The sequence below is a fragment of the Pecten maximus genome, chromosome 12, assembly GCF_902652985.1.
Source record: "Pecten maximus chromosome 12, xPecMax1.1, whole genome shotgun sequence".
Classification (NCBI taxonomy): domain Eukaryota; kingdom Metazoa; phylum Mollusca; class Bivalvia; order Pectinida; family Pectinidae; genus Pecten; species Pecten maximus.
Window position 1 is genome coordinate 33,778,261 of NC_047026.1, and position 4,872 is coordinate 33,783,132.

At 35.5% G+C, this 4,872-nt stretch overlaps 1 non-coding gene across 1 annotated transcript; it reads left to right on the plus strand.

Annotated features, from left to right (window-relative positions):
* The first annotated feature begins 1,682 nt into the window (after nucleotides 1–1,682).
* On the plus strand, nucleotides 1,683–1,763 carry Trnal-uag. Its single transcript has one exon. It is a non-coding gene; the product is annotated as a tRNA-Leu (tRNA).
* The last annotated feature ends 3,109 nt before the right edge of the window (nucleotides 1,764–4,872 follow it).

Genomic DNA, 4,872 nt, shown 5'->3' on the forward strand with positions numbered 1-4,872 from the left:
TGTACCTATCTCTCCCAACCCCCAATATCTGTACCTATCTCTCCCACCCCAATATCTGTACCCATCTCTCCCACCCCCAATATCTGTACCTATCTCTCCCACCCCCAATATCTGTACCCATCTCTCCCACCCCCAATATCTGTACCCTATCTCTCCCACCCCCAATATCTGTACCTATCTCTCCCACCCCCCAATATCTGTACCCATCTCTCCCAACCCCAATATCTGTACCTATCTCTCTCACCCCAATATCTGTACCTATCTCTCCCACCCCCAATATCTGTACCATCTCCTCCTACCCCCAATATCTGTACCTATCTCTCCCTCCCCCAATATCTGTACCTATCTCTCCTAACCCCGATATCTGTACCAATCTCTCCTACCCCCCAATATCTGTACCTATCTCTCCCACCCCCAATATCTGTATCCATCTCTCCCACCCCCAATATCTGTACCCATCTTTCCCACCCCCAATATCTGTACCTATCTCCCCCACCCCAATATCTGTACCCATCTTTCCCATCCCCAATATCTGTACCCATCTCTCCAACCCCCAATATCTGTACCTACATGTATATGTAATGTGGTGGAGAATACTGATGTCATTACTTACTTTTTAGTTTTCCTATTAAAAATCTTCATCTGTTATTCGGTGTAGATATCAGTTTTGATGTTACTGACAATTTGATTTCCGGTGACAAGTTAAACTACACACTTTTAGAAATTAAAATATATGTATTATAGCTATGGTCCAAGAAAAGGATTAACCATGACCCGTATTTCTCGATTTGCATTTAATATGCATAATTTTAAAAACTAAAACTTTACATTATTTTGGGTGACCATTAATGAAGGTCATTTGAGCAGAGAGCAAAGATGACTCCCATTTCAAGGTCAAAAGAGAATCGACGTTTATGGTTTTATAAAGTAAAATCTGGTCAAACAAGCGCTCGCACTACTATATATAGACACCTGTCACCATAACGGCAAGGTTATTTTGTGCAATATATATATATATATGTCTGATCTACATGAGCTTTATTTGTTCCCCTGAAACTTGCATTTTACGCTTGTTTTGCCGAAATTAACAGGTAGCTTAACGAATTAAATGACAAAATCAAGACATATGTATATAGCAATGACACATGATATTAACAATTGGTCAAGTTATTTCTTTTAATCTGGATAAATATCACCTGATTTTACTATTTACATTAACCTTAATTGTTGTACAAAGTCATTCTCTTGGCTGAAACAACGACTAAACTGTTAGACCTGAATACAAATTGCACTATAAATAGGACCGAGGTACAAAATAAGCTATAAATAGGACAGCCCGACGTACCGAGGTACAGGGATATAGGACAGACCGACGTACCGAGGTACAGGGTCGCGTTACTAAACTATTATTATATATACCTGTGCATGAATAGTGTACACTGTTAGCGCACGTATAGGCCTAAACCCTACGTATAGTGTATGTAGGTTATAGATTTATACCTAGCAGATCAAGCTGCGTTTTTCGTTATCAAAAAGAGCAGAGACTATTGTATCTATTCTAAATCTTGAGTCTTTAATGAAAAATATATAGTCAATAGTCACATGACAGCAATGTGACTCATCTAAGGTTTGACGTAGCCTGGCACGATCTCGTCAATTCTAGCACTCACACTAAGCATCGAGGTAGCGTGGCCGAGCGGTCTAAGGCGCTGGTTTTAGGCACCAGTCTCATTGAGGCGTGGGTTCGAATCCCACCGCTGCCAATACATTTTTTTTTTTTTTTTTATTTTATTAATGTTATTGCATCTCGTAAAGATATGTGAATTTAATTTGTTTGAGCAGCTGAAACTGGATGCTAAATATATATATTCACAAGATGCGATAACATTAATCAAAACATGCAACCTAACAAGCACAGCTTGGTTGGAATTTCAAGCAGAGAGCATTCCTTTTGCCTGTATGCTATTATGAGATTGTTTAGAAAAGAATGAATTATTTCTAATTATTACAAATGACTTAAAAGAAAAACAAACAAATATATTGAAAACTAAAAAAAAAACAAAAACAAAAAACAAAAAACAAAAAACAAAACAAACATGGGAAGGTTTATCAAAAATCTAAAATAATGATTATGAATAAATCAAAAAATCAAATGTAATGTTAATAAATATTCTGTACATAATATTTTAATTTAATTCAATTTCTAAATTCCATACGAAATCTAGTTAATGCAGTATACAGCATAATATTTTAACGAAATTAATGTGTTCATTAAAAGATAATACTGTATACTGCGTTACCTAGATTTCGTGTCCATAACGTGAGACATTTTTTTCCATGGCGGTGACATGTGAACAACCTTGTACCGGGGACATTTCCATTTCACATACTGTTCCTGTATGTCATGGATTCAGCGATATCTAAATTTGTAACACGATGATCGTGTAACATAAGTGTAATTAACACATAAATAATGTAATTTTAATTAACAATGTGAATTATACAAACTCTGAACGTCACAGACACATGCGTCTGGTCAATATCTATAGAATAAATAGCCCCTTCTCCTTCTCTACCGATGCTTCGTCCGCTAGCTGGACAGTTCCAGAGGTCATTTTTCTCAAAAAAAAAAAAAAAAAGGAGAGAAAAAAGAAGAAGATCACCCTCACAGGACAAAAGGATTATATGCGTTGATATATTCTTAATCAAGCTTTGTTATTTTTTATGCGAATATTCGATGTTTTAGTCAGATTGAACTGAAATTCAAAGTGAATCGGAGGTCATCCCCACTTACGGTTTTCCAGGTGTTAAACCTTGTTGATTAGGGATAGGGGTATTTTTATATAAATATTAACTAGACGCAGATGGCTGTGATCCTGTAGGATGTGAATTTTATTTTCGACTTCGATTTTTAAACTTAGCTTGTGTTCAGTTGACTTCTTGTATATCTCCGACCAACTTTGTTTCATATTATTACAAATTGTCCATCAGTGGGAAAATGCGAAGAATTGACTTTGGCCTTTGATCAAGTGATTTTGACATTTAATATTTATGCTATGTTTACCTCTTTATATATTTTTGTGAACTGAACATGTTAACCAAATTTCATGTCAATCGGTCAATAAATATATCAGCGGGGAACTGAATTTGAGGACGGACAGACAATCAGACAGACGGAGTACAACTAGTGATTACATTGTACTATCTGGGACACCCGTACATCCGATATGGGACCCTAATGATATAATAGGCTTATCTTTTAAATCATCTTCTAACTACAATTTCTTATAAACATGTACACAACATCCTTTTACTTCACATTAGTAAAATAATAAAAATGTAGGTATTAAAGTCCAAAAAGTTTATATAAAAGTTGATGCAACCATTTATGATAGATGAGTTTCTTTTATTTCAAATGTTCAGTGTTTTGATATGAGACATGATTATACATGTGTAAGGGAAATAGCAAACACTTCAATATGAGCAATAAACAAACATATCTCATTATCTTATCTATAGTATATACGTACGTGGTAGTTTTTTTTTTTTTTTTATCAAAGCGGGGTCTTTCTGTTGTCTACATATAATCAAGCCATCGCCCCACTGTCTAAATAAGCATAAAGGACTATAAAGCAATGTTGTTGATCATTGGAAATTTTGTCCTTTCTCCAAATGCATCCCAAAATATTTCTATGCCTAGAAATATGATTTAAGCAATAAACTGCCTAGATGCGGCAGACCTACTGGTATAACTGCCACATGTGTCACAGACAAACTGAATGGTGCGCGCTAGCGCTAGCGCACCATTCAGTTTGTCTGTGACACATGTGGCAGTTATACCAGTAGGTCTGCCGCATCTAGGCAGTTTATCGCTTATATTTACGTTCTATTAATGAATCTAAAATATTAATATTAAAATCTCATGTCAATGTGACTTTACAATGTATGGCGGCCATCTTTGTTTAAAGGGCAACTTCAGTTATACTCTCAAAGATGAAGCTGCTTTTGGTAGGGATTTACTAGTAATATATAAGGGCATTGCCACACCAAATGTAAATATATATATTTATGTAAGCTGTACAACAATGTAGTACCCGTTTCCGGTTTTCATGAGAACGTCTGGAGGGATAATTGGTGTATGGAGCCTCCAATTATCCAGATTGCTCCTTTCTATTTTATTGGTCACGGCTGTGTGTTGGTTTTGTAAGAAGTTTTGTTTGTTTTTGTTTTGTTTTTGTTTTATTTTTTATTTTCCCCAATTATAATCGACGTGATGCAGTTTTCGAAATACTAATTAATTAAGCTTTAATAATTTATTTCTCTTTCTATCTTTATCTGGACTAATGTTTTGTGCTGCTGTCGGGGGTGGGGAGGGGATGGGCGGAAGTCGTCTCTGTTGATACAAAGAAAATTAAGTATAATACAGTATAGCAGAGACCTGTATACTAGTATACATGTAGGTCTCTGAGTATAGTATTAAATGATTCACAATTGTGTGATAATTATATTATCTATATTAATTTCATATTACACTTGTCACGGGAGTGACATCTATGATTTATTATGCAGTTCTATACATTGTTCTTGTATTTGCGGTGCTGTAATGTTAATAAAAGTTTCCGTGCGCACTTGCAACACTTATACTGCTCGTTTTACAAGCAACTAAAGTAGCAATATCGTACCGTAAACGACCGCGAGTTGTCTACCTTGTCACAGAGACCTATATTATCTCTGCTTGTCATAAGCCAATCTATTTATAGAACCTAGTCATAACTTTCGGTTTGTAAACATTGCTCGACACATGTTACTGATGTCTACTGCACATATTATAATACTCAACAACATCAGTAAATCATACTAGTGTCAAAATAG